At 37.4% G+C, this 26,819-nt stretch overlaps 1 long non-coding RNA gene across 2 annotated transcripts; it reads left to right on the top strand.

Annotated features, from left to right (window-relative positions):
- Positions 1 to 8,755: 8,755 nt before the first annotated feature.
- On the top strand, positions 8,756 to 12,915 carry LOC113346058. 2 transcript variants are annotated; one of them, XR_003358377.1, is made up of 3 exons: positions 8,756 to 9,690; positions 9,852 to 12,157; positions 12,488 to 12,915. It is a non-coding gene; the product is annotated as an uncharacterized LOC113346058 (long non-coding RNA). The 2 variants fall into 2 exon arrangements; XR_003358376.1 differs by having other exon boundaries at positions 9,852 to 12,915.
- Positions 12,916 to 26,819: the final 13,904 nt, after the last annotated feature.

The following is a 26,819-nucleotide window of genomic DNA, read 5'->3' on the forward strand; positions in this document are numbered from 1 at the left end:
ATAACATCATACGTAATCAAATACTAATATACGTACAACCACTGAAGTATTCATTTTATAACTATCATGTTGTTAAAACAGAAATCCCGTTACATTTGACATCAACCAAAACAAAATTACTTCGAAGAAAACAGAACGTGCTTGTACATTAACATCACCAAACCAGTAATCCTTTCACATGAATTGAGACAAAATCAGTTAAAATTAAACATATTACTTCATTACCTAGACCCTAATACATGATCAGTAGACTAAATCTAAACAAACAAACCCCAACTTCAGTATCATGAAAACAACTAACATCACCCAAATACCAAAATCAGATAAAACTTTTACCTGATGAAGATGTTCCTATAACTTAAGTTGTCTGACTGAAATCAAACAATAAATACCCGAAATCAAACAAATACAAATAATGGTTAAAACCCAATGAAGACACCAACTAAAAAGAAAATCAAGTTGAAAGAAAAGAAAAAAAAATAAAACTCAAATTTTGCACCTGATGAAATTTGTAAAATCAAACCTAATAAACCAAATGAGAAATCAACCTGAAATCAACCAATAATCGAAAAAAGCTTAAAACCCAACGAAGAGAATCAACCAAATCAACAAAAAATAAATAAATTAAAACTCAAATTTTGTACCTGTGAAGTTTGCAAAATCAATCCCTAATATCGCACCAAATTGAGAAATCAACCTGAAATCAACCAATAATCGAAAAATGATTAAAACCCAGTGTAGAGAATCAACCAAATCAACAAATAAAGTTATAAGAAAAGAAATAACGAGAACTTGAATTGAAACCTAATTGTACCTGATGTTGTTTGAAAAACCAAACCCTAACTTCACTAATGGCCAACGGTCTAACTACAAGATCGATGTTGTTTTTGTGCTGAAGATCGGTGTTGGTGTTGTTCATGGATGTGGTAGATAGATGATTTCTTTGAAGGTAGTCGGTGGTGGTTGGAGGGAGAGGGAAAGACAAGCTGAGGAGTGAGGAGTGAGTGTGAAGAGGAGAAAGATGAGGCGTAGATAGAAGGAGAAGATATCTTTATCCTCGATAATAACGAGGTCTCTTCTTTCCGATCCAGCCATCCATCTTTTGTCATGTTTTTCACTGATTATTGTTTTAGTTACTCTGGTTTTTCTTTGGTGGTATGAATTACAGGCATAATTGCAGATGGAAATGAGTGTTGCATCTAGAAATGGGTGCAAATGAACTGAAGTTGGTGGTTCTTATGGTGAAGTGGTGGCTGAGTTTGGTTGTGAGCTGTGGCTGAGTCAGGTGGTGCTGAGTTTGGTTGTGAGCTGTGGGAGTTTAATAACGGCTTAGTTCTGTTTCTAATCCCAGAATTTGGTCTAGTGAGATGTCTCTGGTTTTGTTTGTATGTTTGAGTTTATATAAGTTGCTCTGTCTGACAAGATCAAAGTTCAAGTACAGGGGAAGTATGGAACTGTGGAGTTGCTGCTGTGACATGGATGGAGGATATGAAGGAAATGGTGGTTCTGCTGAGAACGATCTAGAAGCAGGCATTGCCTCTCCTACAGGTTGCTTTCCAAATTGGTTCAACCTTTTCCTTACCAAATGCTGCAGCAATGGGTTAGGGTCACTTGCATCGACCAGGTAATATTTCGACTGCTCTTGCTTTTTTAGAAGCTTTGAATTCAGTACCTGCTTACCACTTATCGACCGTAGACCCATAACAGAGATTCCCTTACAAGCAATTGTAATATGCTTGCTTTCCATTAAACAAAGTTATATGTTAAAGTATTAGCATGTAAAGAACCGAAACTTGGAAAAGTTCGCAGGTACCAATCTTGTTTAATGTTATTAACCCAAAGATAAGCTGTTCAACATTACAAGTCACTCGATTTATTTTTTCATTGTTCTTGGCAGTTGTTTTCGGAGATTAAGACATGCCAAAGTTATATTGACCATGAGGGCCTTCCCAACAATCTCTGTCAATAACTACTACGAAGCATCACAAATGATACGTCCCAAGTAAATAATTTATCCCTGGTCAAGAAGCATCTATACTTCTTATCTTTTGAGGCCTTTACCTATGCTTTCGAATCTGTTGTGCAGTTGGGGAGACCATGCATGCTTCCAGGTAATACCATGTTATAGTTTGATCATTTCTGCTCTTCTAGTACTTTCTTAAGTTGGTTCTAATGAGAAAGTTTTATTTACAGGGCAAAAAAGTATGAAGGTATCTTGTGTTCGATGTGACAATGAACCTGCTCCTTGGACAAGGTTCTTTATTTTCTTTTCATTATGTTTTGGTTTCTTTCGAATGCTCTCTAATATAGCATTCCTTTTCTTGTAAGGATTACTATGTCTGTTGTGTAATAAGTAAGATGTCCAATGTCCAAACTTGATCTTATTTAAGGTGATATTGTTTTTTCCAGGTGTTTGAACATTCGGGTCGTGGAGCTGGTGCCTCTTGACCAGAGACTGGACAGTGCAAAGGGTTCGGTTTTGTCGTCTTGAAGATGCTAAAACTGCTCAGAGTTTGAATGGGAAATTCGACATTGCAGGGAGGATCATCAAGGTGGGCAACTACCTTTTTTTGTCTGGACTTAGGAACTTACTTACTAAATTTTTATGTATTCCCTTGTAATTTGATACTGAACAATAACAAAAATTCGTACTTAGAAGAATTTTGTTCTTTTTTGATATGACTTGATTGAATGTTATATAAATTGATTAAATGTGATTTGAATTGATTGAACAAGTTACTGTTGATTGTGGATGATGAATGCTGGATGATTGATATTTTGGCTGATTTCCGGCAGAAAATGAACTGCCGGTCAATATTAGTCAACATTGACCAATTTTGACCAGTCAAGGTTGACTGGCAGTTATTTTTCTGCTGTTACAAAAAAGTTCGTAACGGATTAAAAATGTTACAATCTGCCACGTAGTAACGGCTCTAAGCTGTTACAATATGCCACGTAGTAACGGCTGGACGACGTTACGAGATCTCTGTTACAAACAAAATTCGTAACGTCCCGAAGCTGTAACCACGTGGCAAACTCATAACGGCTCACACCTGTTCGAGGGACGTTACAACCCAAATTCGTAGCGGCCAAAAAGTCGTTAAAAAGTTTGTATACCCTCTTTTGCAACAGGTGACAACCTTTTGTAACGGCTCTTTGCTGTTACTAATCCCAGAATTTGGTGTAGTGTTAACTAAAACTATCTCCTGATTCAGTTTCACCATTAACATCTCTGAATTTCTCCCTTCAACTGATTTTTGTGCCGCCATGGTTTTTCCCATTTCTAACTTTCAGACCGACACAATAATGAGAAGAGAAGATATTTCTCTAGATTATAGGGTTATAATGAATGAGATTACTATAGACACCCACTTATTTGATATAGGCTACCCAATGACCATTTGGCTTGTCAGTTCCAGAGAACCGACAACTTAATTCTTTGACTCAACTGTCAGTTATGGGAAACTGACAGTTCATTCTTTACCTCCTCCTTGCGCAACCTAGCTTTTTTGCCATTTTCGCTCCAAGTGGCTCATTTCTCCTTTTTTTGCTTCAAACGACTCCATTGCACCTAATAAACTCAAAAGCAAACATAAGATACATAATTTACAAGAAAACTTGCAAAGAAAGCATAAACAATAGATAAATATCAAGCTGTTTTAGATGCCTATCAAATTCCTCCACACTTAGACTTTCCTAGTCCTCGAGCAAATCAAACAAAATAATTCTAAAACATACAAACAACTTCGTGTGTTATGGTCACACTTAGCATGTATAACAAACCTTTGAACCCCTAGGTGTCCCTAGTGGACGAGTTATAGTCTCGTGGGGTTTACTAGAGATATCAATGATTGCAGGAAAAAACCTGTTGCGAACCTAAATTTATGTATAAATAGAGCTCTACTCAGAAAGCTGAACAAACCACAATACTCGGAATCTAACTAATCACAAACACATGAAGATATTAAGAAGATGGATATAGAGATAAATGTTTGTGAATGTTAACTAAGGTGAATGGTGTTTCCCGTACCTGTCTGAAGGTCACTGCCAATATAAAACCTAAAAATCCTATTAGATTGAGATACTGGTTTGAATTCTAGTATCAACACTGCTGGCATATACACGGGAACCAGTGGTTGACAATCTTAATTCTAGATTAACTCAGCTGGCATATACAAGGGAACCAGTAGTCGATTTTATTGATAGAACAATAATAATAATCCGAGCCTTTGCAAGGCACAAAAGATACAGTTAATCCAAAATAAATTCCACAAGGAATGCAACATCTAAAAGCAAAAGCTGCTAAACAGACAACCTTCATGCTCAGCTAAAACAGAAGCCTTTGGACTTTCTCATTATCTAAAGCAACGATGTGTGCCTCAGTTGACGTAATGGCACCATTGCCATAAGGACACGATAGTAAATGCCTATCACGCTCCTTTTCAAGCTTCATATATGCTCGTTTAAGATGTTTGAGTTCTTCCCTATCATCCTCTGCCCGCGCTAGCTGGGGAAGATGATCGGACTGCCACTCAATAAGCTCGTCCTTCTGATCTCGAAGCAACTTGATCTCATTCGAACGAGTTACTGCTACCTGCTTGGCATTCTCTAACATCGCACGAATCTCAACAATACGATCTCAGTGAACATCCACATCGGTCCGAAGCTGAGAGATCTCATTCTCCAGACAATCAATCTTGCATTGACGAGAGCTCACATCGAGATTTGAATTGTAAATATCTCTAACATGCTTATGACCATTAATATCTATCCCCTCCCCCAAATGATGGACGGTGGCTATCAATAGAGGGACTAATTCAGAATTCAAAAACCTACCATTACGACGAAAACTTTAGACAAGGGACATACTACATACCTTCTAACTCCTTATCCCGACGAAGTGACAGAGACTCTTCCTTGGCCATATCCACAGCGAGACGCAACTGCTGGTTCTCGTGCGACACTTCTTTAGTCCTCCTCCTAGCCATCCTAGCCTCGGAGAGCATGCCTAACTCTCAAAACATGATTAAAAAAAAAGAAAATACCCGGTGCATAACACGAGCACAAATCTAGCATCATTTTAAGTCCCAAAATCCTATTGGGTCGAAGCCCCAATAATATGATTCATCTTTAGGAGACGTTTTATACCACCAAAAGATACCACAAAATAATACCAATTTTAGTACCAAAAACTACGATCAAAAAAAATACCAACGATTAATACCACCAAAATCCACCATCAAATAATACCAATATAGTACCAAAAACTACCACGAAGATACCACCAATTAATACCAAGTTTAATACCAAAAACTACCACCAAAAACTACCACGGATTAATACACTAAAAACTACCACAAAATAATACCGGTTTTACTACCAAAAAATGCCACTGACTAATACCACCAAAAACTACAACCAAATAATACCTGGTACCACCAAAAACTGCCACCAAGAAGTACCACCAGATAATACCGCCAAATGATTCCCACTTTGGTACCAAAAAGGCAAAAACACTTGTTTGCGTCGAGATAGAAGATATACAGTATACCCCACTAACGTCAATTCAAATCGATAAATGCTTATAAATAGGCGCTCACTTTTTGGAGTCTCCCACAAAAAATACCACCGATTCATACCAAGAAAAATACCGCCAAAAAGTCCCACCAAATAATACCACCAAATGATCCCCATTTTAGATATCAAAACCACTCGTGTTTGCGTTATGGCCCAGTAATCGGCAATTTCTTAACAAGGACCTTCCGGGGTACCTCACTCACTCACGTCAAATCAAATCAATGCATATAAATAGGCGCCTAAATTTCCCTTTGGAATCTACCAAGCTTACTTCGAAAACTTAATCCATGGGACTTAGTTTCCCGAGATAAAATGCACAGTCATCAGAATAGAAGAGCTCTATTGAGAGCCTAGTTAGCAATTCGGGATTCGGCAAACGTACGGAACGGCAAACGTACGAGTATTATACGGTTTTGTAAAATCCAGATTCGGTCCAAAATTCGGTCAACAGGACGTGATTCGTCAGTAATTCGGAACGGCATACGTACGTGTATAATTCGATTTATAAATGTGAGTTCGGCTCTGAAAATTCGGTATCTATATATAACAAATAATTTGTATTTATAAGGTCATAGACCAATTTTTATGCATATGTTTGAGTTATTTAAAGAAAAAATAAACTTAATATGATGATATCAATAATATATACAACATTAGTTATCCAAGAGGACGTCGTATGGTGGTTTAGATGCTTGGTTAGTGAGTTTGAGATCTCTCTCACCTTCACCTTCAAATCTCTTCAGTCGTTTTTGTTTCATAAAAATTATAACACGTCTAATATTCGGTCGTGTATGCTCGGAAGGCAGTAAAGCCCAAAAAGTGGAGTCTTTGAAAAGTAAAAGCTAAAGAATTTATGGCGAATTAAACGGACGTATCATTCGGAATACGTAAAATTCGTGAACGGTTCGCGAATAATCCGGGAATGCCACATAATACGCGACTTGGGTTCGGAGTTGCAAACGTACGCGAATAAGACGGTAAAATTCGTGATACGGAAAAATTCGCGAATCATTCGCGAATCATTCGCGAACTTACTAACTAGGATTGAGAGATGAGAATCGCCAGCAACGTCGACCACTTAGATACCTGTTGAAGTTTGAGTTCAAGTGGTGTTTGTATGTAACCTAGTTATCAATTCGGTATTCGAACAAACGTACCGAACGGCGTATGTATGTGTATTATTTGCATTCGATAAAGCTAAATTCGGTCAACGATTCGTGATGCGGGAATAATTTGGAACAATATACATACATGTATAATTTGTTTTGCATATATAAGTTCGGCACCCAAAATTGGGCTTATATAAAATATACTTATAGACATTTATAATGGGAATACATCATTTTGGCTTGAGTTTATACAGGGGTCCAAAGAATTTTCTAGTTCCATTGCTTCTATATACTAGCTTTTGCGCCTGTGCGCTGCACGGGTCTAAATGTTTACTTCTGCAAAGAACATCTTATAAAATAGAGTTACTAGATTCAGTATATTCTCAAACAATGAAGATATTCAGTTTTACACACCTAATATATAAACGGCCAAAAACTAAGCTTTATCTTCCTTAGCAGCACCACCAGCCTGTCCACCACGAAGACATTCAATTTTCTAAGTAGGCGACGCGACTTTAGTTTTGTCATACATCCAGTTTTCTAAGTAGGCGACCCGACTTTAGTTTTGTCATAGCAACACCATGAAGAGCTTCTCTTCACTCTGTATTTATCGTTAACATAAGAATAAAAAATGTGAAGTTAAAATTTCATATTGACCTTGAATGTCTCCAGCTTTAATAACAGGGATCCATTTATTTTAAGCAAACTATGTGGTAAAATTATTACAATATCAATCAAAATCAGGTTCATTCAAGAAATTGGTTGGAAGTCTGGTTACAAGCTCAACACCAACCCCCTTTTGAACAACCACACCAATCCTATGAAAAGGAAAATTCCCAACATGAACGTTAACATCATGACTAGCTATAAAATTACGCTGCCTCTTCAAAAAATCAATGGTTGAGTGTCAAAAGCATTCCTGTGTTTGCGCACCAGATAAAAAATCTAGCGTCAGTTAGTATTTGTTGGGAGATATATATATTTAAAAACATAGTTTTGTAATATCTTACCAAACTTATAGAGATAGTGTGGTGGTATTATTTTGAGCTCTCACTTGGGTTCAAGTCTCACCCCATGCATTTGGGTAGGTATATTATGTATATATATATCTATACTATTTATCAAAAGTCCGGGAGAGCGGGGCCTTGGGGTCTTGGGAGGTCTATTGATTTAAAAGTTAATTTTTTGCAGATTCAACTTTTGATTTCCGAAACGTTTTTGTCAACTTAATATTCTCAATTAATTTCATTAATTTCGTTAATTATATTCTAGCCGTTTTATTACTGTTATGGATGATTTTAAGTAGGCAGTTATTACTGATTTTATTCTCATTAAGCCGCATTGATTTCCTTTGAGTTATAAAAGATAATTTTTTTTGGAGAAGATGAAAAACTAAGGTTTTTTCATCTATTGAATACAGAGCAAGTGTGAGAAAGAGTAAGAGTTGGTTCGATTTCTCAAGGTGCAGAGAAATCGAACAAGAGAGTTATCAGCTGTTTTATCCCATAGATTTTCGACAATTTTGACTGCTAGCACAATCAAGAAGCAGAGTCACGAAATACCTTAAAAATAACGACATCGCGACTCAGTTATTTGAGATTTGATTTCATTATTGTTCATTGTTTCCAACAGTATTTCAGTTTCATAGTTGTTGGAAGGAACCATGCAAACAATTATTACAAAGTAATCATCAATGAACAACCAGGATATGATGACTAACGAAGAGGTGATATAAAGAGAAAGGAAAAAAACAAAGAAAAGGAGGCAGAGGTAAAAACCGTGATACTAAGTATACGTTAGGGTCTAGAAAAATGGTTTTACGCGAAGTGAAAGAGAAGTGGGTTTGAAAATACCAAAAATCGGTGGTGCGAAAAAACAAAAGGTTCCGGTCGAAAGAGGGATTCTCAAAGAGTTGGAGGTCTCTCGTTCAAGTGAAAAGTACCACTAGACCCTTTCTCACTTTTTCTCATTGACAAACCCACGGGTGTAAATAAAATTATTTACGGGCCCAAAGTTTTAGAATTTGTGTTTTCGTTGTCTTCTTCGTTCCCAAACTAACCTCCGGTATATTTTTCTTCTTCGTTTCTGTTATTTTAAGAAAGAGACATTTTATTCTGACCTCGAGAGCTCGATGGTCTGAAATTCAGTCTTTGGATGAAGATTATCATCTGTTAAATATGAAGATTCAATCTTCAGATATGATCACAAGATAAGTTTCTTCTATCATCAACTATTTGTTCTATTTTATGATTTTGAAAATTTTAAACTTCTGATTAAAACTCAATTTGTCAGTCTAATCTTGATCGGAGTAAGGATCTTTCTTCATCTAATCTGGATCTCTCTTTTGAGATAAAAAATTCGAAAAGAAAAAATAGAAATTATTTTCTAGGGTTCTTGACTGAAATTTAATTTATCTCCCTATTTTTAATATGGATCGAAGAAATTATAAATCCTTTTTGAGTTTAGACATCTTAATTACTGTTACCCATTGAATCAATTTCAATTTTGTTAACTTTTAATTTTCGAAAAGGAAATGTAGAAAATAAATCTATGGGTCTCTGCTACTAAAAGCGTAAGCGGAAGATCACTTACTAATTTGGACCCCCCAAGTTACAATCTACCAGAGTTATTTCTTGTTCATTTCACCACGCTGGAGAATTTAGGTTTTCTAAGAGCTCTTATGGCAACATTTTTCTAGTGAATTACAGGAAGAATTTCTTTTCATAAGATGGAATTTCTGGGAGATGCTGGAATTGTGGAGTTGTTGCTGTGACTAAACCATTTTTCTCTTGTGAGTCTTGTAAAAGCGTTCAACCCGTTCATACTTCGATAGATTATTTCCAGATTTTCGGATCGTAAGTATGTTGATTCGTAGGACCTTAATTATACAAAACATGGAGTACAACTAGGAATTGCTAGCTGAGGTAACTTTTGCGGAGTCTAATTTAGTTTCCACAAGGATGGAGGATAGCATGACGTGTTTATTTTATATTGTTGAACCAAGGTATAGCAAGGCTCATTTAATAACATGCTTGCAACAAGTTACATCTTTTCTGAAGCCTATTTAAGTTTCTTAACTATTTAAGTAATCGATGTTAAGCTATTTGAATCTTTTTTTTTTTTTTTTTTTTTTAACTTTGCCCGAATTTGCTGATCTTGTTACAGATCTTGGATATCAGGGAAGCAGTTCACAAGGCCTCTTTGATTTTTTTTTTTTGCATTTGGTACTGGATGATCGAGTCTTGGACATTCATTGGTGATTCGATTAGTCGTAACCATGTCCAGCTGTTTCTTTGAATCGAATGGAAAGTATACATTAACTAGATGCTATTTTGAGCTCTTTCCATCTTATGTAAATTTATGCAATTGATGTTGTGTATGTTGGTCGTGATCGTCAGTGTGTGTATTTGTGAGGTTAATGCTTTAGTGCCATACTTCTATGAGTAGATAATGTTAATTAACAATGGTCTATTTTATCATGCTGTTGGTAATCAAGAAATGAGCATCGAGAGATCTGTGTGGATGCATATTCCTAATGAGAAAATACAATTCCCAAATGAAACTCGTTTTCTAGATTCATTCTACATTTTTTGTAGTGGCTGCATAACCTGTTATTAGTTGAGAAAATGGTTGCATAACGCCACATTATGAAGCTATTAATTTGGTTAGACATTAATTTATGTGATTTCAGCTTGTCTTAGAGATTAGGGAAAACCATGGTAGTTGATGTTGACAATTATTTACTCGACAGGATGTGATGTACACGTCATTTGGAAAATTATTGAGTACATAAACCTATTTGATTACTAGTTGATCAAAATTCTCTTGATTTAGTTGTGTTTAGATAAACTTCAATATGTTTGTTTGATATGATATTTTATTAGGTAATGTTTAACTTTAATCCGTATGTTTGGTGATTTTCCTTATTTTCTGTTCGTTTTTTTTTTTTGTTTCATATATTTTCCCGTGTATGGCTTCTGTTGTCTTTAGTCAGATTTGGAATGTGGTTTTCAAGCTTTAAAGGATCCATTTCTAGATGGTGCATAACGTTTAACTTTAATCCGTATATGTGTGGTGATTTTCCTTTATTTTCTGTTTTTTTTTTGTTTGTTTCTTACATTTTCCCGTGTATGAGTATGAGTATTAAAGGATCCATTTCTAGATGGTGCGGACCTTAAAGGGTATGAGTATTAGAAGTCCTGCTCGTGACTCACAAACGAGTTCAAGAAAGAGCCCCCAAAAAGGAAAGACAATAGCGATGTCAGGTGAATACATTTTGGGGGTTTGTTATGCATAAAAGATTATGTAGCAAACTGAGATGGTGCATAGCATGTTATGCCGCCATCTTTAAAGGGTGCATAACAAGTTATACAGATTAAAGTAGTTGCATAACTTGTTATGCATTAAACTAAAAGGGTGCATAATCTTTTATGCACCCATGTTTAAATGGTGCATAACTTGTTATGCAGATTAAATTAACTGAATAACTTGTTATGCAATCATTTTGACTGCATAACCGTCGTGGTATTTCTGAAAATGAGTTGTTACAGTAGTTTAATTTATGGAAACTTGGCAGCTTTGTATGATAGGATTGATCTTTGCGCAAGGATAGTAGTTTTATTAGTGTGCCTTGCAGTTTCTTATTGTCCTATCTTATCGTATCTTGTTAGCTGTTTATTTAGACCATGTTGTTCTTTCGTTTGAGTTGTATCTTTAAAGGGTGCATAACAAGTTATACAGATTAAAGTAGCTGAAATTTATGAAAATTTATGCAACCTATTTTGACTGCATTACCGTAACAAGTTATGCAACCTATTTTAAAGTAACAAGTTATGCAACCTATTTTGACTGCATTACCGTCATAATATTTCTGAAAATGAATTTTTACAGTAGTTTAATTTATGGAAACTTGGCAGCTTTGTATATTATGATTGATCTATATTGAGAATTTCGTGGAAAGAAGGAACAGTAGTTTAAATATCATGAAGATGAATTTTTACAGTAGTATAACTTATGGAAACTTGGCAGCTTTGTGTGATAGGATTAATCTTTGTTCAATGCTAATATTTTTAGTAGCGTGACTTGCAGTTGCTTATTGTCCTATTTTTTTCGTATCTTGTCAGCAGTTTAGACCACGTAGTTCTTCCGTTTGGGTTGTTGATTTATGTATATGCATTATTATTCTGTGATGGCTTTTATACTCTTGCCTATAGCAAATGCTTTTGTAAAGTTTCTATCGTCTTTCAACTGTCTGCAAAAAGAAGGTGAGTATAAAATAAGTAAGAGTTCTGAGATTAATACTCCTTCTAGGATGTTGTCTATATCTCAGTTTTGCTTGTAATTAAACCTTGTGATGGTAGGTTGAATCTGGTATCGCAGCTCATGGCGGAACATCAACTAAGTACCCTCGAATGGGTTTGAAGATATAAAATTGAAGATTCGCTACAATTTATGACTTTTTTTGACTCCATGTAGGCTTCTTTCCTTGTAAGATGTGCTTTTCTTCTTCTGTAGTGACGATTGCATAACACATTACGCGGATTGAAGTATCAGAATAGCTTGTTATGCAGCAAACTAATAGAGTGCATAACATGATATGCATGCATCCTAGTAGTGTGCATAACATGTATACAGATAAAAGTAGTTGTATAATTTTTGCACCAAACTAAAATGGGGGTACGTAACAGGTTATGCAGCCATCTTTGAAAGGTTCATAACTTGTTATACAGATCAAATTATATGCAGCCTCTTTGACTATATAACCATGACAATCATCTTGAAAAAAAATTTCGTAACCCAAGTGATGCAGCAATTTTGATGGAGGTACTGGCGGCGGCGGACGGTGGTGCTGGTAGCGGTGACGTGCTGGCGGAGATGGTGGTGTTGGTGATGGTGGCGGTGGCGGCTGCTGTGCTGGTGGAGGCGGCGATGGTGGTGGTGGTGGAGATGGTGTGGTGGCGAGGCGGTGCTGGTAGAGGCGGAGGCGATTGGCGACGATAGTGTCGGAGGCACAGGTGCAAGTGGTGGTGGTAGTGATGGTGAAGAAAGATATTTTCAAAAAGAAGAGGATATGGAACTGAAGGCAGTTTTGTAATAAATGTAAAACATAAAGGGTAACTTGGTATTTTCACCATTTTTTATAATTTTGAATGATTATGGGTGCGATAGAATGTGGACAATATTTCGGGCCTGAGAATAAGATTTATTTTTGTATCGGGCCTTAGCTTAAGTTTCTACTCGTTCAAACCCCTTGGTATACTTTTGCAAAAATCTTGAACCATGATTTTGGGCATACTGAAATCTTTTTGGGAATATTGAATAAAGATAAAAAAAAGTTGTGAAATAGTAAATTCAGATAACCCCTTAACCCAAAATTTTTTTAATGACAAATCTGCTCTTTACATATTAGTGTTAGTAATATTGATTAGTGATTAAATATTTTGTTTAGTGATTAAGATAATTTTTAGAATTATAAAGGTTGTTTAGATGATTTTTTGGATCATGGTACGACGAAACAGGTTGAGGTTCGGCTCACATCTATGAGCCAAACCTACCAATCAATGAACTGTTCGTCTCACTGAATATGTTTGCTGCATGTGCCGAACCTATAATTTTCAATTTCAACCCTTTTGCTAGACACTAGTTCGGCTTATCTGAAAGTTTCATGGTAAGCCGAACAACATCCTGAATAGCCCGAAATTTTTTTTTATTGGTTCGGCTTATATTTTGAAAATCGTATGAGCCGAACAACAATTTGTTATTTTTTGGGTTAAAATATTGTTATTGGTTCGTCACATATTGAGAATATCGTAATAGCCGAACCTCGTAAATATGTTAGGTTCGACACACATTATGATTATCAAATACGCCGAACCCCTATGCATCTCTATTTTTGACTAGGTTCGGCTTGGAATTTCATGACATTTCATGCCGAACTGTTCATATACACCTACAGGAAGCTTTCGTGAAGAACAATTCGGCTAAAAACGCAACTCAATTTTGAGCCGAACCTAACACTGTAACCCTCATTTAATCGATGAAAAACAACAAATAGGAGATTGAGTTTGTAAAACTTACTTTCTTATCCTCATTTCCGGAGTTGGAGATGCAGTTGGTTCAATTTCTGGTTCAATTGGTGGTTGATTTTCAGTTTGTACACCTTCATCTTCAATTGGTTCTTCTTCTTCATGGATTAGAAGACGATTTGGTTTGCCTAGTCCCTGCTTTTCTTTGTACGAGTCATTATGTGGTTGAGTTTAATCGACGATCAAATTTTTACGAATCGACAATTAATCACGATGATGAAATTTTTTTTCGCAAGAAGGGAAAGAGTTCGACTAGAGGAAGAGGAAGAGAAAGAGAAAGAAGAAGAGATGTTAAGGGAAACTGATTTTGATTTTTTAGAAAACTGATTTTAGATTTTTGTATTAAGAGTATATAGGTAATTGAACTACCCATAGGGCACCCCTTATAAGATCATCCAAGATGGGACTATTGTTTTGTATGCCTAGAAAGATTTTGGTATGCCCAAAATCATGGTTCAAAATCTTCTTTAAGGAATTGCATGTGCGATGAGCTGACTGAATACTAGGCCCAGATAGAAAAGTGACTTAATACTGGGGGCTTCGCTCATGGAGGGCTTTCTTTGCATTGTTCGACGGATTCAACCCAATTTACACTGGATTCAGGAGGGTTTTCTTGGCATCACTCGTTGTATTCAACCCCGGCTACACTTGATTGGCTTTCTTCGCAATTCGCATTGTTCAACGTACACCGGAGGGGTTTTCTCGGCATCACTCGTCGTAATCAACCCTTGTAGGGGTTATCTTTATTGATCAAAACAAACAAACAAACAAACAAACAAAAACTTGTTGTGTTTGTCTTGGAGTTATCTTTAAATTTTCACGAAGCCTCCACACTCCACAGCCACACAACTAAGAAAGGAATGTTACTGTAGCTCAATAAACCACAGAAAACATGAGAACCATTTTTTGGGAACATGGTTTTATTAGGCCACCTTCCATATAGTGATAAGGGGTGTCCTAAAACGTTGAAATGACTAACCTATTCTTAGTCTAATTTAATTTAAAACCAATCTAATAACCACCTATATATAACCATCATCTTCTCCCACCACCACCGCCGATTACCACCACCACCTACGATTATCACCACCACCAACCACCGATTACCACCACCACCACCGTCGCCCACCACCGCCGATTACCACCACCTCCGATTATCACCACCACCAACCACCGATTACCACCACCACCTCCCACCACCACCACCACCACCGCCTATTTAAGAAATATAACAACATCAATGCAATTACAATTAAGTTCGGTTATTTTCCAACAAACCCTTCACTTTAATTTGATTTTGATTGCTTCAATCAAATAGAAATCATCAAAATAGGGTTTTAATAGGAGTTACAGAGCCATGTTCGGTTAGGCCGATTTTCCAAAAAACCTAGTTTACTAACCGAACTTCTTGAAAATGAAGAATACGAAGAACAGTTCGGTTCTATTGGATTTAAAACTAAGTCACCGAACTCTCTGTTTGGTTGTTTCGCAAAAAAATTTAAAACTACAAAGTAACCGAACTCCACCCTTATGAACGAAAAAAAACAAATCCAGTCTAACCGAACGGTGTCGTTTTGGCCACTATGTTGAGTTCCAAAATAACCGAACTTAGCCAATAGAGTTCGGTTTGTTCGCAAAAAATTTTAAAACTACAAAGTAACCGAACTCCACCCCTATAACCTAAAAAAAACAAATCCAGTCTAACCGAACTGTGTTGTTGTGGCCACTATGTTGAGTTCCAAAATAACCGAACTTAGCCAATAGAGTTCGGTTTGTTCGCAAAAAAAATTAAAACTACAAAGTAACCGAACTCCACCCTTATAACCGAAATAAAAAACAAATCCAGTCTAACCGAACTGTGTTGTTGTGGCCACTACGTTGAGTTCTAAAATAACCGAACTTAGCCAATAGAGTTCGGTTTGTTCGAAATTTTTTTGAAAACTACAAAGTAATCGAACATAACGCTGTAACTCCTAGAAATTCTATTATTAGAGAGTTCGGTAACCTGCGTGTTTGGAACAAGTAACCGAACTACAGCTTCAAATGAGTTCGGTTACTTGTTCTTCATATAAAGTAACCGAACTACAGCTTCAGGTGTGTTCGATTACATGTTCTTGACATATGGTAACCGAACTGGCCCAAATCTACATAAAAATTTTCATTTTGTTGAAAGTTTGAAGCAATTCAACCAACATTATCTAAGTTTGAAGCATACCCGGGTACCCAAATACCCTTCCTCCGGTTGTGGTTGGTAAAATCCATCGTTTTTCATGTTTTCCTTCTCTAACTTTACTCTCTCAATAATTCTACTTCTTTAAAAACGAAACATCTGATTTTTTAATCTCACTAATTATCTTTAACTTAATCATCTCACAATCATTACACTAACTATTATTAACACTAACTAATCATCACCTAAAATTAATCAGGAGGGTATTTATGTATTAATATAAATATCTAGATAAGGGGTGACCTAGATTTACTTCTAATGTCTTTACCCAAAATAAAATCATGGCCCCCCAAAAAAACCCATGGTCCCCAAAAAAATGGTTCAAAGATTACTCTCCAGTCTTTCCTACCTTTTTTTTTTCACCCAACTGGATCTGGACATTTCCTACCACCAAAAGGTCTCATCTATATCCTATATACATGTTTGGCTCATGGTAGAAAATGTACTTGAATTTTATTTTTCGTTTCGTAAGAAAGAAAATTCAGTTAATAGCAAAAACAAACTACAAAGTCACTTCCATAATGCTTCAAAAAAAATAAAATAAAAAATAAGTCACTTCCATGTTCTTTTTATGTTAACCAACTTGGCACATAAGTTTGCCATTCTCCTATACTAGTAACAAAAAGAAAACCTTATTTTGCTGTCTGCAGTTTTATTAGCATATTAATGAACAAAAGTGCATCAACAAACTAAATACTTAATACTATCCTAACTCCATAATAAAACTAGCACGGGTGAAGTTTACCCTTTCTTTCCCATAAGGCTGATGAGCATGGCCACGCCTTTTTATTGGCTCAGAGAGAAACTATTTGTACGCATTGGATAAAATTTAGTGGTGTGTTGATGTGTTAACGTGTGGTGTAGATCGGGTAGGTGGTGGTTACACATTCGACGGATGCCTCCTGTTGTTTGATGAAGTTTTCTATGGCTGAATCTGGAAGTTTCCCAAACTCAAATCAATGTGATTAGAAATGGATGGAGATGGAATGATAAATGGAAAGAGTTATGTCTCATGCGTTGGTCCGGACATACTATTTTTTTTCTCTTCTAATCTAATTTTCGCCTAACTGGTAGATGTTTGTGGTTCATTGGTAAACCGGAAAAATTGGTTGAATCTGATTTTGTGAACCCTCTCTAACGAGTGTTAGTGACATTTTAATCTCCACCAGTGACCGGATTCCGACAATGGTAACCGGATTATGGTGATGACATCAACAATCTGGCGACCCAGTTTTCACCCAAAATTCCGATTCATATTCTCTTAGCTTGGTAGATGAAATGCAACAATTTATGGTACGCATTGAGTCAATTTGTAGACAACCAAATGTGGAACCAATTTCATCGACCGAATCTGCTCATAGTATATTTGACCCATTCAAAAGGAAGATAAGTTAGCACCATCGATTATTTCTCTCGACAACAATAGGTATACATAAACACAATATCGTCATAAAAAAAAAGAGCATCACAAGCTCGAAGGAATATCGAAAACGTTCAAGGTTTATAAGCAACAATAGTACAAGAATGAGCAGATTTCAGATTCACGTGAAGCAACAAGACAAGGAAAATAATTCTTACATTATGTACAAGAGCGAAAAAAAATCAAAAGATTAAAGTTATTGAAATTTATGATATCGATATGATAGAAGTTGTGAATAATTTAGTATTAAATTACTTATCGCACGATATTAAGATATGTGTGGGCTTGAGACCCATATAGCTGGTCCTTAGAGTTGAGACCCATATAGCTGGTCCTTCCTGTAGGACCAATGTGGCCAGTCCACTAGAAAGACCCATGAGGTCAGTTGCTATTTTGAGACCTCTCAAGTTGGTACGTAGGTACGGTCTTAGGAAAGTTTGTCTTAGTTTCTTGAGTCCCAAGTATTGGTCTTGTATAAATATATGTGTGATCAATGAGAATAAGGACGGGAAATTATTATACCAAAACTTGATATGGCATCAAGAGTCAGTTGAAACTCTAAAACCTAAACTCGTTCACACCCTAGAAGATGGGAGGTGATACAAAATCATCCAAAGGGAAGAAGGTGGAGGATGATATGCATAAGAAGAACCCAGTATATCATCTGGGATCTATTGATGGTCCGGGAATCATCATAACACCAATTGTTCTAAAAGGAACTAATTATGATCAATGGGCTAGAGCCATGAGGAGGTCGTTGATAGCCAAGAGAAAATTTGGTTTCATTGATGGAACCATCAAAAAACCCGTAGAACAGATCAGTTGGAAGAGTGGATTGCGATTCACTCAATGCTTGTTTCCTGGATTAGTAATACGTTATAACCGTCGGTTAGGTAAACTTTGGGAGATTATGATGATGCGAGTTTGTTGTGGACACACTTGAAGAATAGGTTCCGTGTTGTGAGTGGAACAAGGATATGCCAGCTAAAAGCGTCATTGAGTGATTGCAAACAAAAGAAAACGGAAGGAGTTGCTGTGTATTATGGAAGATTGAACAAAATATGGGATGAGATGGTGACCTATATGAAGATACCCCAGTGCAAGTGCGGACAAGGCACTTGTAATATTGCAACTCAGGTAAGTATGTTAAGAGAAGAAGATTTCGTGCATTACTTTTTGATTGGCCTGGATTCTGTATACAGTTCTTTGCATGAACAACTGCTAGCTAGGGATCCACTGCCGTCAATAGATGTGGCATATCAAAAAATTGTCAACTCAGAGCGTCTGAGAATTGGAGATAGAGGTGTGTCTGCATATGTACAAGAGAATATAATGGCGTTCAAAATACAAGATGATCAATGTCTGAGCTCCTATGATCCTACTAAATACTGCAAACATTGCAGCAGATAAGGGCACTCCGACGAGGGCTGTTTTAAAATTATTGGATACCCTGAATGGTGGGTAGACAGAACAAAGAGTGGAACCGTATATGGCAGAGTAGGTAGGAATGGTGGAAGAGGTAGTTCTGGTGATGGGTTTGCAAACGGAATAGGAGGCAGAGGAAAAGGTGGCAGCAAAGTACGTGCAAACAACCTGCACGTATCAGCAGCAAACCAGTCTGGTGGCGCGACTTCTGCTGATGGGTCAGGCCTGGTGGGAGTTACAGCGGCACAGGTTCAGCAGGTGCTTGAGTTTTTGAATTCAAGAAAGTCCAATTCACATCTACAATGTAAGAAGAATAAAACATCCTGGATTGTAGACACAGGATCAACCAATCATGACACGTGTAAAAAAGATGACATGATAAACGTGAGAGATATTAGGGCATGTTCTGTTGGACTTCCGGATGGAAAATATGTGCACTCTGAGAAAATAGGAACTGTTATTCTTCCTGGTGGTTTGAGACTCGATAACGTGCTTTATGTACCTCAGATAACCTGTAACTTAATTTCAGTTACACAACTTATTGATGAGATGAGATGTAATATCCAATGTACTAACAGTTTATGTCTTATACAGGACCGGTTGACGAGGAGGATGATTGGAGTGGCTGAGAGACAAGGTGGACTATATATTTTCTGTGGTGTGCCTCAAGTCGAAATTCTAGCAGTAGATCAAAATACATATGAGCTTTGGCATCGACGTATGGGACATCCTTCAGAGAAAGTTTTACAAAAGCTACAAGGTGTGAGTAGGTTAATAAAAAAGAATAATGATGCTTGTGATATTTGTCCGCGAGCAAAACATCGTACAAGTAGTTTTGCTAATAGTTTGAGTAAATCAAGTTGTATTTTTGAGTTAGTCCATATAGATTTATGGGGTCCTTATAAGATACATTCATCCTATGGAGCTCAATATTTTCTTACAATAGTAGATGATTTTTCACGAGGTGTGTGGATTTATTTGCTTCAAAACAAAACTGAGGTTGACTGAATATTTCGTAATTTCGTTGCTCTAGTGAAACGTCAGTTCAAAAAAGAAATCAAAATTGTTAGAAGTGATAATTAAACTGAATTTAATGCATTGCGTGGTTTAAGACTAATGGGATAGTCTTTGAGACATCGTGTGTGGGAACACCTCAACAGAATGGAAGAGTTGAGAGAAAACACCAACATATAATGAATGTGGCAAGAGCTTTGAGATTTCAGGCAAATTTGCCAATACGTTTTTGGGGAGAATGTGCACTGACTGCAGCATACTTGATTAATCGTACGCCTACACCGGTTCTAAACAACAAAACTCCATATGAAATTCGGTTTGGGAAGCTGCCTCCATATAATCAGTTGAAGGTGTTTGGATGTTTATGCTATGTACATAATCAAAGTAGTAAAGGAGATAAGTTCGCAAGTCGACGTAGGAGGTGTGTATTCCTTGGCTACCCTTTTGGTAAGAAGGCGTGGAAAGTATATGATTTAGACACAAGACAATTTTTGGTGTCAAAAGATGTAGAATTTTATGAGAATCAGTTCCCTTATAGAACCAGTGTATCAGATAATTCAGTTGAGAGTGTTCAGCCAAGTAATGATGTGTGTTGGAGTGATGATGAAGAAAGGGAAGAAGAAGAACTAGTGCCGAGAAATGATGAATCACTAGATGAGACAGCTTGTGAAGTTGAAGAATTACAAGGAGTCACTCAAGAACAGCCTGAAGATAATGTGGCTGCTAGTAATGATGTCACGACTGACGTTGAATCAGAAGGTGATCTTGGTGAGATGGGTAAAGGAAAGCGTCAGAAGATTCCTTCTAGCAGGCTCAAGGGTTTTGTGAGGCACACGGTAAGAGAAAATAGTCCACCCCACACTCAATCTGCACAATCATCGTCCTCAGGTACGCCTTATCCTTTGACATATTATGTTAGTTGTGATAGGTTTTCTACAGTACATAAAAATTATCTTGCAGCTATAACTGCTGGGTCTGAGCCTAAAAGTTTCAGAGAAGCAATGAAACATCCAGGATGGAGGAAAGCAATGACAGAAGAAATAAGAGCCCTGGAAGAACAAGGAATGTGGGAATTAAGAGAACTGCCACCAGGAAAGAAGGCACTAGGAAGAAAGTGGATTTACACAGAAAATTATAATGAGAATGGACAGTTGGTACGATTAAAGGCGAGACTGGTAATCTTTGGAAATCATCAAGTTGAAGGATTGGATTATAATGAGACGTTTGGACCAGTGGCAAAGATGACAACTGTTCGTACGTTTCTGGCTGTGGAAGCAATTAAACAGTGGGAAGTGCATCAGATGGATGTACATAATGCATTTCTTCATGGAGATTTGGAGGAAGAGGTGTATATAAAGATACCGCCGGGCTTTGCCAAGGGTAACCCTAATATGGTGTGTAGGATTAAGAAATCATTATATGGTCTAAAACAAGCTCCTCGGTGTTGGTTTGCAAAATTGTCAGCAACATTAAATAATTATGGTTTTCGTCAATCATACTCAGACTATTCTCTTTTTACTATGATCAAGGGTAAGATGAAACTTAATGTGTTCGTGTATGTTGATGATTTGATTATCGCAGGTAATGATCTAGCTGCACTTAAAATTTTTAAGACGTACTTGGGACAATGCTTTAAGATGATAGATTTGGGAAGATTAAAATACTTTCTAGGTTTGGAAGTGGCTCGTAGTAAAAAAGGTTTCTACATATGCCAGAGAAAATATGCGTTGGATATTATCATGGAAACAGGTTTATTAGGAGCAAAACCTGCAGAGTTTCCAATGGAGACGAATCATCGTCTTGCTCTGGAAAAAGGTGATTTGCTCAATGATATGGAGAAATATAGGAGACTAGTTGGTCGTCTGATTTATTTGTCAGTCACCAGACTAGACCTTGCTTACTCATTGCATACCTTGTCCCAGTTTATGCAACAACCAAGACTGGAGCATTGGGAAGTAGCTCTTCGTGTGGTTAGATATTTGAAGAAGAATCATGGACAAGGAATTCTGTTGCGCACTGATAGTAGTCTACGTTTAAATGGTTGGTGTGACTCGGATTGGGAAAGTTGTCCTTTAACTAGGCGCTCTCTGACAGGATGGTTTGTTCTTCTTGGAGATTCGCCAGTGACTTGGAAGACTAAGAAACAACATACTGTTTCTCGTAGCTCAGCTGAAGCAGAGTAACGGTCCATGGCGGCAGCTACGTGTGAATTAAAATGGTTAAAACAATTACTTGGAAATTTGGGAGTACCTCATACACAAGGAATGAGTCTTCTTTGTGATAGCCAATCAACATTATATATTGTTAAGAACCCAGTTTTTCATGAACGCACCAAGCATATAGAGGTGGATTGTCATCTGATCAGGGATGCTATAATAAGGAAGATTATATCACCCTCTTACGCTCCTACCACAGTGCAATTGGCGGATATTTTTACCAAATCCTTAGGGAAATCTCAGTTTCATGGTCTTTTGTCCAAGATGGGCATTTGTGACCTGCATGCTCCGTTTTGAGGGAGGGTATTAAGATATGTGTGGGCTTGAGACTCATAGAGCTGGTCCTTACTGTAGGACCAATGTGGTCAGTCCACTAGAAAGACCCATGAGGTCGGTTGCTATTTTGAGACCTCTCAAGTCGGTACGTGGTACGATCTTAGGAAAGTCGATCTTAGTTTCTTGAGTCCCAAGTATTGGTCTTGTATAAATATATGTGTGATCAATGAGAATAAGGACGGAAAATTATTATACCAAAACTTGACACACGACTATATTATTTTTATTTTCAACCTAAATTTATTTATTTATCCGTGTCTCGAATAAAAAAAAATTACGGGGCAGAGTCATAACCATGCTATGCCATTTGTCATAAAAAGAATTTAAAAAATAATAATAATAAATGAAAAAAAAGACAGAGGAAACCTGAGTCATAGAAGACGACCTTAGCTAGCAATTAGGATACAAAAATACCAAAAGGCTCCCGATAACTTTAAATTTAATCTTCTTTTTGGCATAATGACATACCATGTTACAAATAAGTAGTAGTTTTTTTTTGGACCAAAAATACCAACTGATGGACATATCCTACCATCAAAAAAGTCTCGACTTTAAATACAGCAGAACACTTGCCCAACAAAGGTAGAAAATGTACGTGATTAATAGTTAGATGTTTTTGTGACAATGACGTGGTGTTATTTAAGGGTCAAGTTCAACCGTGTGACAGCTTATATTAATAGTTAGATGTTTTCCTGCCACAAAAATGTTACAAAAACACTTGTTTTTGTGTTATGGTAGGAAATGCACCTTCATATTTCTGTTGAGGTAGAAAATGTACTCGATTAGTTGGTAGTTTTTGCAACTAGGACTCGGCATTATTTGGGGCACACACAACATATATCAATAACCGTAGGAATTTCTCCTTCAAAACCCATACAAAAACACTTCGCTTAAACTCTTCTTCCATCAAGCACACAGAACTGAAATTGTATTGCTCTAGTTTTCAAAAGGGAAAACACAATGCATATGCATCAAAATCGGCACCGCGGTCCACTTCAGTTCCTGTAGGATTTTGATTTCAAGTGGTGGATGTCTGTGGTAGTAAACCTTTTAACTTTGAAGTTCCAGAACAAATCTTCAACCCCTTTCGATACTCATTGCATTTTAATGGGGTTATCCATCTTTGCTCTTCTTATCTCCTTTTTATTGCATTATGCGCCTTCAAATACTCTCAGAAACAGGTGGATGATGCTTCATATTTCGCTGGGTTGGGTGATTCTATCGGATTTAATATCATTCTTCTTCCTTGGCAGTGAACTGGTTGGTATACCTCATTGTATTGGCTTATCTTCCGCTTTCATTCTGTTAGAGATAAGAATGCAGCTGTGTAACTTAGTCAGTTGATTGAGTACACATTGAGAGTCATATGGCAATATTTACGGTCAGCTGAGTCATTGATATTTTGAATTTGTTTTCAGTCTTTGTATTCAGTTAGAGTCTGTAACTTATATAGTTTTCATTATCAGTATAAATAAGATTTCAAGATCTCCACAATACTTGTGGAAGATATTCACCAAATATACACTTCTAGCTTGGTATCAGGCTCTAAGATCCAAGTTCACCTTCCGCAAATATCCCAAAAACAATAAAAAAGTGAAGAACACACACAACTGTCACAGAAACATCTATGGCAGATACAACAAACGCTCTTAGACAAGTTCAAATACATCATCTTGTCACTTTGAAGCACACTGAAACAAACCACATACTATGGAAAGCTCAGTTCAAACCCATCTTAAAGGGTCATGGTCTAACTGGATTCATTGATGGATCAAAAGAAATGCCAGAACGCACTTGGTGGGCCCGAAGGTGTGTGAAAATTAAGCGATAAAAACGGGCCTACAGTAATACCGCAAGTGCACGGTCGTCGGTTGTAGCTCGTGCAAGTACGGGTCGATTCACAGAGACTGGGGGTGTTTGGAGTTTCTAGCTATTTGGGCTCTAAATTGCTATTGGGCTTCTAATTGTGCTTTGGGCTTAGTGGGTTTTTGGATTGACTGTGAACTTATGGGCTTTTGGTCTTTTGAATTGCACTGGGCCTTGGGCTAACAGTGACTGTGAATTGGGCTCAATGTCTTTTGATGTGAACTGGGCCGTTGGGCCTTAGGTTTCTAAACAGATACAGTGGGCTTTTGTAATGACTGGACTTGTAGCCCAGAATTGAACTGGACCTGGAGCAGCAGCAGTGGTGGCTTCAGCAGCAGCAGAAGCAGTGAACAACAGCAGCAACAGCAAGTAGTAGCAGCTGGGGGAGAACTGGCAGCAAGGCCAGTGAAGGAAAAGGGCAGAAAAGCCAAAAAGACCTAGTGCAGCTGGAGCTAAACAAGGCAGCAGAGCACTAGTCCAAGGTAAAACATGGATATTTACAATGGCAAAAGCAAACAGCACAAAAGTATTATGAGAAGGTGACAGAACAATGAAACTAAACAAAGAACAAAAGCAAAACAAAATGGAATAAAATGAAAGTGAGAAGGTGACAGTGAAAGTGATAAAATGTGAAACAATGAACAAGTAAACTAAAACAGCAAATAAACTACTAGGTGATGACAGTGACTGGAAAAGTGACAGTGACACAAAGAATGACAAAGAGATAAACCAAGGCCTAAGCCAAGGGCAGTGGAGATGAGAAATTAAGTTAATAGTGAAGTAGAAACAGTGAGACAAAATGGTAACAGGGAAGTGGCACTGAGGTTTTTGATTTCACCTCAAACTTATGCTAATCAATCTTCAATGTGACTCAAATTTCTGCCTCTTGTTCTTCCTATGGGATATCCTAATTACAGCTAAAATACTTACCAAAGTACTAATTGTCTGATTAAAGTACAACTAGTCAAAGGGCTTAGCAACAACTGTGCATGAGCTGCAGCACCATTAGTCACAAGTCTAGCCTAACTAAGTGCTTAAATTATGATTATCCTGCACAATTTCAGACCACAAAACTCTTCTCTACATATCAGTTAACTAGCATTCACATGAAGCTTCATCTTTTTCCTCAGCAAGGTGACAAACTAAAACATGGTAAAACTGAAATTAAAAGAAAACAACAACAATAACCTCACAGTAACAGTTAACAGTGGATAAAACAAGAGCAAAATATGAACAACACAAAGATTGGAGAGACTGGCTAATCCAGCTCTCCCAAAATCAGACCAAATGACACTGGCTATTCCAGCATGGTTACAACACACTACATCGTTTCCCTTTTATAGCTTACAACAAAATACCCAAATTTTCTACAAACCCTAATTTGAAAATCCCCAAATCAGCAGGATTAGGGTTTCGATAAATAAAATTAACTCACCCTATGATGCAAATAGACTCGACCCATGCTTGTTGATGTCCCTCTGATGCTCTTCCTGCTCCAATTGATGTACTGCAACCATAGCTCGAGTTGTTTCATCAACTCCACACCTAGGGTTCAGAGAGATGTGGGTTTGAAGAAGCAACTAGGCTAGAGAGTTGGGGAAAGTGATGGTGATTGAGGTGGTGCCGGGGTATGGAGATGGTAGTGAGGCAGAGGGTGGCAGTGGACATGGAAGAGAGGCAGGAGCAGAGCTCGACTGCAACTGTCGGGGGAAGAAGAAGGTTTTTGGGGAAGATAAGATCGATGGGAAGAAGGGAAAGGAGTGTTTGGGTGAAGGGTATAGGTTCCGATGCTAGGGTGTGAGGCGGGTGTATCAAAGGTTGATGATTAGCGAAGCGAAAGCGTAGGATGAAAAGGTGATGGAATGATCCAACGACGCGATAGAAGCGACCGTTGGATGATGAGATACAACAAAACTGACGGCTTCAGATGGATTTAGGTACTATAGTGTTTGACAGGAGCTTCGGATTTTGATGCACAATGATGAGGCGACCGTTGGATGATGATATGGATCCAATCTGACGGCTCTCATGGAAATGGGTATGGATAATGGAAATGGATTTGGGTAAGGGTTTTGGGTCTTGGGTATGCCAAGACCATATCTTCTTTAAGAACAATTCTTCCTCTTCAATCCCACTTCTCGTTGATCCGGCTCTTGCAAACATCATTCTTCACTTCCTCCTATCGAGAGTCTTTGTCGTTCCTTTGCTCTTTTCGCTCCGTGAGTTAACCAGGCTTTATTTAGTACCTAAAAATGCAAAATTAATTAAGAAAAGTATTTATTCTTGAAAACAACGAAAACACAGAATATGGGATAAAATGTAGAATTAATGCACAAAAGATGAGTTAAATGCCAAGAAAAATATATAGAAATATGCACTTTTTAGCACTCATCAGCACTCTCCCGGACAGTGATGAAATCAACCCTGCCTTCACTGCATATGAAGCACAAGATGCGTTAATCATTGGTTGGTTAAACTCAACCCTTACACCAGAAGTTCTCAGCGTTGTTGCAAAGCTAGATACTTCGAAAGCAATATGGG

The sequence above is a fragment of the Papaver somniferum genome, unplaced genomic scaffold (assembly GCF_003573695.1).
Source record: "Papaver somniferum cultivar HN1 unplaced genomic scaffold, ASM357369v1 unplaced-scaffold_91, whole genome shotgun sequence".
NCBI lineage: Eukaryota > Viridiplantae > Streptophyta > Magnoliopsida > Ranunculales > Papaveraceae > Papaver > Papaver somniferum.